The following is a 9,529-nucleotide window of genomic DNA, read 5'->3' on the forward strand; positions in this document are numbered from 1 at the left end:
GGAGGCTGTAGTCGCTGGCCAGCTAATAAAGGCTTCCTTGCTGATCCTGAGAATCTTGAGTGGTCATCTGGGTAAACTGAGACACAACAACACTAGAGATAGAGGCAGAGAAGATGACGTGGAGAGATGGAGTGGCTGGGGATTTTAGACCCAGAAAGGGAGAGGGACTGTGTGCTGATAACCGGGGGGCAGGCTTACAGGGCATACCCTTTGGTTGGTTGATGATGCATGGATGGGATTGTAACCATGGCAATGAAACGATATACAATAGGATGAATGTAAAGCTAATATTCTCCCATGTAAACTATCACATAATTCACAATAAAATATTAAAAAAAAATACTGGAACACTTCCATGCGTTTTTGAAGCTCCCTACATATCTTGCCCTATGTGAGTCTCTGTCTATGCTTGTTTTATAATTTAAAAATGATTAGGTTTAGTCCTGGTGTGACTCTGTAGGATAAGCACTGGACTGCTAGCCACAAGGTCAGTAGTTCAAAGCCACCGATGGTTCTGCAAGAGAAAGATGAGGTGTTCTGCTTCCATGAAGATTGACCTCCTCAAAAGCCCTGTATAGGTTCTCTACAAATTATTTAAATGAAAGCAGATCCCATTGAAAACTATGGAAGTCAGAAGTAAGTGTAATAAAAAGGGCTCATTTTTCAAGTGATAAAAGAAAAGAATTGCCAAGAATTATATAACTAGTGAAAATACTTCAGAAATGAAGGGGAAATAAAGACACTATCAGAAGATGAATGAAGAGAATTTGCAGCTGTGGTTGTTATTATTAAGGTGCCATTGAATCACATAACGACCCTATGCACAACAGAACGAAACGCTGTCTGGTCCTGCACCATTCTCACAGTTGTATGTTTGAGCCCATTGCTGCTGCCTCCGCTGTTGATGGAGTGAGTTTGGTTTTGAGTTGCACTGGTATGGCCTCATTAACATAGTAAAAGGAACCGCTATTTCCAAGTAGGATCACATCCGTAGATACAAGTGCCAGCAACTCAACACATGTTTTCAGGTATCACAATTCAATCCATAAAAAAGTATCTTTTCTCTGTGATTGTAGCAGGGGGTATGTGAAGAGGACTCCCTTGGACCACACAGTATGAACACAGTAAGAGAATTGACCAGGTTTAGGTATGACCCTTATCTAGATAGCTGGTGTGCAAAAGCATCTTTGAGCAGAACTGATGCTAGGAGTCAGACCCATGGTAGGCTGTCCTTCTGATTCATAGCACGGCCCTCGTCAATAGCTGGAGATTTGGAGGCAAGACCTGACTTCAAGGAAGAAGAGTTGACAAGGCTGATTTTGAGGTGTTGTATCCCAGGGGACTCTGGTTCAAATCCACATGCCAATCCCAGTTGATACGTAGAGTGGACTTGGATACAATTCTACATTTAATCATAGCAAGGATAATATCAGACTCCGTTAGTCCATGAATTTGTTGCTCACCTTAGCAAGTGCTTTTCATCTTCATAGAGTTTCATTTTAGATCTGACACAGGTTGGATATTTATTTACCTCTGCATTTCAGATTCTATCACTAGGTCTGTTTCATAGAAGGATTCAGCAAACATTTGATAATGAATGTATGATCTGAGGGGGCCTGGGCCTGAAGGGTGAAGGATTTGTGCCTCCCCCTTTGAGAGACTGAAGGAGCCATAAACTGAGAGCTTTTGCCATCTCCGTCACCAGGAGTTCCTTACTCTGTAGCTTGGCATCTCTGGATGATGATGAATGGATTCTAGGGAACTAGTTTGGTGTGAAAAGATGAGCCCTGGAGTCACAAGAACTTGGCTGTTCAGGGAAAGCCATGAATGGTGTATGGGATCTCTATCTAGAAAACAATAGCAACAGAGATGGCAGCAGAGGCAGCCACTTGGACAGAGAGCAGCTGTGGGCTTCCTGGCCCATGAACCAAGTTAACACTGAGTGTCTATAGGCAGAAAGCAGCTTGCCAAATGTTCCCTTAGGGCATTTACAGACAGCGCTACAGGAGCTTTGTAACACTTGCCCAAGCAGGACAAAGGCTAAGGGGCCATATTTCTGAGAGGCTGAAGAGCGAAGCATGTCTGCAAATACAGCAGAGAAGAGGCATTCCTGACTACATCCTGAGTTGTTTCTGATTCTGAATTGTACCCTATTCACTTCTTTAATGAGCCCCATAATCATGGGTTTTGTCTGTGAATTCATTGTGGTTGTTGTAATGAATTATCAAACACAACAGAGAAGTGAGAATGATGTGGGAGTGATGGTTTGTGTCAGAAGAAGGCAAAGAAGGTTGTAGGGTAGAAGCATATCTGACCTCTTCCTCATAGAAATCAGCTTAGACTTGTGAAGACAAACGAAGTCAGACATGGCTTTCATGATATTTTTGCAGACATTCTCCTCTTTCTCCCATGGAGCAGTTAGCAGGATTCAGTTGCCAACCTTGTGCTTAGCAGTCCAATGCTAATCACAGTCTCTGCAGGTAGAGCCAACACCAGTTCCTACGGGACCACTAAGTTCTCCTTGTATGGGAACAGGGAGATACTATATACTGAATATCTAGGTACTGGGAATTCAATATTTGTTATGCAATTCTTGCAAAAAGCCTTGTGTTCTACCTGTTTATTGTCTTTTATTAATTCATGTTACATGTTTGTAGATTCCTGGGCGGGGAAGAGGATAGTCTTAGCCATTGTTTTTAGCTACAGGCATGTAAGAAATCCTGGACTCAAATTCTTGCTCCTGATTCTGTTTGTGGCCCTTACTGCCTTCTGCAGAAAATGGGAGCTATCTGGTCTCTTGGACAGGGCTAGGCCATGATCTTCATAATTCACATTTGAAAATTTATTTTATTCTCCAACTTTTAGAGACTGTCTTCTTCTTTTGAGTAATTGACAATACAACAAACAAACAGAAATAGAGGGACATATTTGGCCCAATTTGTTGCTCATAAAACTAGAAAACCTTGACCTTTTGTCAAAAACTGAAGTTCTTTTCCCTCTCTGAGCACTCAGCTCTATTTAAAAAGTATCCTTTGTAGGAAAGGTTTGGTGCAAGCACTTCTTAGATAGAGCCCTTAGTGTTTGGTTCAAACACTTCTTAAACAGAGGTCTTCTAGGGGTGAAATGACAAGGGAAGAAAGGCATTCTCCTGGAAATATCTGGTCAACATTTTACTCTTGAACAGACCTTTTACCACAGGCAGTGGTTTGTCCTGAGGTATTGGGGTACAAGTATTTCTCTACCAACAAAAGCAGATCATAAAAGTCTAAAACAAACAAAAAAAAAAAGATAAGGGTATTTCAAATCTATCCAGTATCAGAGAACTAATGGAAGTCAGAAAGACAGGGTGAGTTATAAGCATGCTGTGGCCAAAAATTATTCTAAATGTGGATATTTTCTGGATCGGTTTGATTTTTCTACACCAACAGAATTATAAAGGGATCCAACATTAAGACTCAAATTTTGTAGGTGGTTACTTGCTTGGAAAAGCTTAAGAGGTGAGAAGAATCCTAGAGCTTCTCACCAGAATGGTTTGCTTCTGTCTCAAATTCCTCTTTCTCCCTCTTCAGTGTTAAGCAGCTGACAGTTGTGAAGAGGAAGAGAAGCTTTTAATCGGAAGACATGGTAGAGTAGTGACTTGTGCTGATTGAGTAATGCACAGTTTGTTTTGTATTGGAATCTTGTTTCAAAGAGAAGTAACTTCTTCCTATTCTGATAATCCAGTAAGTGACTCTGAGGACTAGGCAAGACAATATTTATGCACTTTAAAGAACAAAAAGTTTTTCTTCAAGGACAAAGTCAATGTTTAGTACTCAAGTAAGATGACATAGTACAGTTTAAAAAGGCAACAGATTAGAAATAAGAAGACTTGGGTTTAATTCCTGACTCTATTTCCAAGAATTTGTGGAATTGGGGCCAGTCACTTTCTATGTTTTCATTGAAATTCAGTTTCTACATCTAGGAAACGAGGGTTGAGCAATTTGAATTGTTCTGAACACTGGCAAATATCAGAATTACCTGGAGAGTTAAAAACAAAGCAGAACTAGTGTGGGCTCTGCCTGCAGATTGTGATTAATTTGCCTAAAGTGGGGTCCTGGTGTGGTATAAGCACTAGACTGCTAACCAAAAGGCTGACAGTTCAAGTCCACCAGCCATTCCACAGGAGAAAGACAAAGCTTTCTGCTCCCGTAAAGATTTACAGTCTCAGAAACCCTATACAGAATTGCCATGAGTCAAAATTAACTTACCATGGCAGTAAGTTTGAGTTTTGAGTAGGGTTAGACACAGATAACGTAAAAAGCTTGTCAGGCTAGATACCCTCTGAGGACCAGCTGTGATGTAGTACAGTTATGTCTGTGAAAGTGTACAAATATTGGGCATTTATACTCATGGCAGACTTTACTTAAGTAGAATAAAGAAAAATAAGAAGAACAAGATAATATTTAATGGATTCTAATCCAAGCATAAAAGGAGCCCTGGTGGTACCATGATTACTTTCTAACTGGTTGATCAGCATCACAATCCCACCACCTGTTCAACAGGAGAAAGTTGTGGCAATCTGCTTCTGTAAAAGATTTACACATTTGGAAACCCTAAAGAGCAATTCCAGTCTGTCAAAAAGCGTCACTATGAATCAAAATGAATTTGATGGCAATGCATTTTAATGCAGGCAAAGGATACATAGCGATATAATCCTTAAATCCTCAACTGCTAACCCATAGGTTGGTGGTTCAAATCTACCTAGTGGCTGTTTGCGAGAAAGACTTGGTGATCTGCTTTCGTAATGATTACAGCTAACCACAGTTTAAGCATACATTAACTTTTATATGTTATATATGAAGTCCTGGTGTGGTGCTGTGGGATAATGCACTAGACTGCAAGGTAGATGGCTCAAATTCACCAGCCGCTCCTCAGAAACTGTATTCAGGTTTGTTAGGAATCGGAACTGACTCAATGACACTTAACAACAACAACAACAAAATGTTATATATAACTAATATCATGCTTCAGATTTTGTTGTATGAGGGTGCTTCAAAAAGATCATGGGGAAATGGAATGAAAATACATTGGAATTTCTCCATGAATTTTTTGAAGTTCGCTTGTATATGTGTTCAATTTTTCTGTTTGTTGTTTTAAAATTTCACTTTCTAAGAGGAAACTTTATTGAGACCCAGAAATGCAACCTGTTTTGGTGGAAAGTATGTAGAGTTTCTGCCAAATTCCTGACGCTCCAGGCTCAAGAGATCAGCCCGGAGATCCTATTGCTTTTCCTAGAGACATTCTTTCAACATTCAATACCTCTATCTTTTGGGAAGTTATTTAATAATCTATTACTAACAGGCTGGAGTGGTGCTGTAGGAAAAGCACTCACCAGCCACTCCTTGGAAACCCTGTACAGGGTTGCTATGGGCTGGAACGGATTCATCGATATTTAACAACACCACCTAGCATGTTAATGTTAGATTATTAAATAACTTCCTAGAAAAAAAGAAAGGCTGAATGTAGAAAGATGTAGCACTGTAGAATAAGTGCTTGACCGTGAGGTCAGTTTGAACTGCAAGGTCAGTGGTTCAAACTCATCAGTCGCTCCTCAATATAGTGAGCTATATTGGGTCGCTATGGGTTGGAACCGACTTGACAGCATTTAACAACAGTCGTGAAAGGAGTTACTCTTTACTTTTCTCATTTTTTGTAAATTTTCCAGTGTTTACAAAAACACTTGATTACCTGATAAGGTGGTTTACTCAATTAGCAAGGTAAGCACAGCTTTACTTTGCTTATTTATTAATCTGTAGTGAACAATTTTGCAAACTCATGTGAACAATTCACAAATCCATGTCATTGCATGCAGATGAGTAGTAAGCACAAGCTTACCTTGCTTATTGGGTCAGCTGACCCTGAGTGTGAGCTATTTGTCAGCTAGCAACTAACTGAAAGCAGAATGGAAGAATCAGATAGGAGTTTCAGTGACTTTGGGGGTGAGGAGCAGAGGTGTGGAGTGCTGATTGGTGTCTCCACAGACAGGCTTGGAGAGCCACTAGAGTTACAGGTGTGAGCATTCGGGTCAGTGGGCACTTCAGGGGTGACAATAAAGTGAGGGCTCTGTTTACCTCTGCAGGAAAATTTGCAAGAGGTACAGTGACATCTTGAACAAAACAAATGGTTCTAAACTCTCTGCTTCTACCCAGCAAAAATGAGGCTAACATCCAGCCCCTGGTGAGACCCACTTGATTCACCAGGCAGAACATAGATCTGAGAATCTTTGCCAACACTCCTGTCCAGACCAAGCTGTCAGGCCAACTGTTCCTTATTTTCCAAGTGTTGAGCTGCTTTTGGACTTTGCTCCTTTTCTCAGAATTGGATCCAAATTCTTCTCCTTTGGGTTTACTTGATTTCCAAGCCCAAATCAAGCCAGCATTGACTATATTGCCTATTCTTTTGACCTCCTGTTCTACAACCATAACCATATATTTGTGAATTTACTTCTGTTTTCAAGGTACTTCTACATACTCCACCTGTTTTGATGCAAGGAATAAACCTCTGGATTAAATAGGGCAAATGGTATCACTTATTGGGTAAGGGTGGGCCTGAAGCACAGAGAAATTTGCATAAAGCTAATGCCAGAATGAATAGCCAGACTCCAGTCTCTTTATCTGTGGTTCAGGCTTAGCAATTGCATTATCTCTTGGGAAGAATGTGCACATTCTCACTTTTTATTGTGTAAAATCTGAAGTCCTTTAGGATTTCTATCTTCAGTTCTTTGTTATTCTCAAATACACTGTTGAAGGAAAGAAGACGTTAATACAGTGGTACTCAAGAGCACCCAGTTGATATGGCAAAGGTAGGAGATGGTAGGAACAGATAGTGATCTCTATAAGCTTAGTGGTTGCGAATCGGGCTGCGAACTGCAAGGTCAGCAGTTGGAAACTACCAGCGGTTCCATGGGAGAAAGATGAGGCATTCTGCTCCCGTAAAGATTTACAGCCTTGGAAACCCTGTGCAGGGTTGCTATGGGTCGGAACCGACTCCATGGCACACAGCCACCACTACCATAATTCAGTAGGTTGTTGTTGTTGTTAAGTGCCGTCGAGTTGGTTCCGACCCATAGCAACCCTGTACAGGTTGTTGTTAGGTGCTGTTGAATTAGTTCCTACTCAAAGTGACCCAGGATAGGGTTTCCCAGGAGCATCTGGTAGGTTTGAACTGCTGACCTAGTGGTAAGCAGTCCAGTGTACATCCTACAGTACCACACCAGGACTTCAATTTAACAGAAGCATAAAAGTAGGATCAAAATAATTTTTAAGGTTTTAATCCTGATTTTTCAGTGAATTAGCTCTGTGATGGTTTAAACTCACTTAACCTCTCTGAACCTGGTTTAGTTCTTCTTAGCAGGAATAATACGAATCTGCTAAATGTAATGTATAGAGTTCTTAAGACAGTGAAATGAAACTATAAATGTACTTTTAAAAACATAAAGCACAATGCAAATAAAAAAGTTACTTTTCAGTCTTCATTTATATTATTTGCACAATGAAGGACTAAATAAACACCTTTTGGAAGAATGAAGGAATGATAAATAGATAGGCGTTTTTGAGTTCTCTGCAGCTTTGTGAGTTTTGCAATTTGTTAACATTTCTAATCCCGTCTTCCTAGTTCTCCATTGATTGAGGGTAGGTTGTTTTTTCCCTTTTTATCAAGCTGAGTGTCAATTGACCAGGTACAACCTTGACGCCATAGGTGTTTCATCACCAAGCATTATTCATGAACTATAAAAATGTCAGTGGCAACCACTCTCCATGCCCTCAAACACTGAGAGTGTGTTTTCTGAGCCAAATAGTCTCACCTCCCACCGTTGTAACTTCCTCCATCCAGTAGTTTCTAAGCAGTTGTTGTCATTAATTTTGGTGACTAAAGAAGCTCTTGGACACTACAGGGGAACAGTCATACTGATTCAAAGAGTTTTAGAACTAAGAGTCCTAGAGACCACCCTAAGTACTCTCTTTATTTTACATATGTAACTATTGAGATTTGCAGGCATACAAAAGGACACATTGAGTTCATTCAGATAGTGCCAGAACCACTAAAATCCAAGGCTTTGGAATTCCTAGTGTAGTAGTCTTTTTAATTAATAATTCTGGGAGGAACCTGCAGAAAGGGACAGCCAAGGAACCACCTGGATTATTTGCACCTGGAAGAGGGAATTTCAAACAGCTGTATTCTGTTGTCCTTTCCTCCCAAAGTTGAAGACTTTGAAATCTTCATCATTCAATGCAGAACGCTCCAATAGTACATGTCATGGAAGCTAATCATTGTAGGCTTTTCTGATTTATACTTTAGGGAACTAGGGATTTAATGCTACAGCTTGTGTGCACACACATTTTATGTTTGATTTCATTAGAGAGTAAATTCAGTTGATGACTCACCTGGCAAGTTTATTGAGGAAAATTCCACAGAGGGTTGATGCCAGCTTTGTTGAGTGATCTACAGTCATTTCATCAGATTTGGACATCAGCCTGGGAAAAAATCTCAGTGGTCCTATTTCTAATTTCCAAGAGTTTGAATTATTGAGTGAGTTAGCACAAGGAAACATCCTAAATTGTTCTTTAGGGGTTTTGACCTCTTATGATAATTACACTTGCAAAAAAAGATTCTGAAACTACAGATGCCTAACAGACCAACTCTGCAGAAGCAAATTCCTGCTCTCTGATTTCAGAATGACTTTACCCAAAGTTCAATTACTCATAAAACAATTTGTCTTTCTCTTTTTGAAACACAATTCTCAGCTCATTGCCGCACCTAATGTGCATCAGGGAGGATCTTTAGACACATCACATGATAGCTTTGGTGCTGTACTGCTAACCACACCCATCAGCTGCTCCTTGGAAGCCATAAACAGGGTCATTATAAGTTGGAATCGACTTGACAGCAATTAACAACATATCCTGGTGTGACATTGTAGGATAAGTATGGAACTGCTAAGTGAAAGCTTGTCAGGTCAAACTCACCAGCTGCTCTTTGGAAACCCTATGTGAGTTGGAAATAACTCTATGGCACCTAATAACAAGTGAAGGCTCCTTGTATGGCTCTGTAGGGTAAGCACTACACTACTAACTGAAGGGTCAGTGTTTCAGATCCACCAGCTGCTCCTTAGAAACCGTATACAGGGCTGCTATGAGTCAAAACTAACTTGACAGCACTTAACAACAATAGGCGCTCTGGTGGTGCTCCAGAATAAGCACTAGACTGCTAATAGCAAGTTTGGCAGTTTTCAAACCCACCTCAGTGGGAGAAAGAAGCATCTTTCTGCTCCTGTAAAAATGTATAGCCTTGGATACCTATACAGTGTTGCTGTGAGTTCGAATCGATTCAATGCCAGTGAGTTTTGGTTTTACTTTAAGAGAAGGCTCCAAGGAGTCCAGTGGTACAGTGAATTAAACATTGTGCTGGTAACCTAAAAGTTGGCAGTTCAAACCCACTCCTTGGGAGAAAGATGAGATGATTTACTTCCACAAAAATGTACACCCTCAGA

Source organism: Chrysochloris asiatica, unplaced genomic scaffold (genome assembly GCF_000296735.1).
Source record: "Chrysochloris asiatica unplaced genomic scaffold, ChrAsi1.0 scaffold00015, whole genome shotgun sequence".
In the NCBI taxonomy this organism is placed as follows: domain Eukaryota; kingdom Metazoa; phylum Chordata; class Mammalia; order Afrosoricida; family Chrysochloridae; genus Chrysochloris; species Chrysochloris asiatica.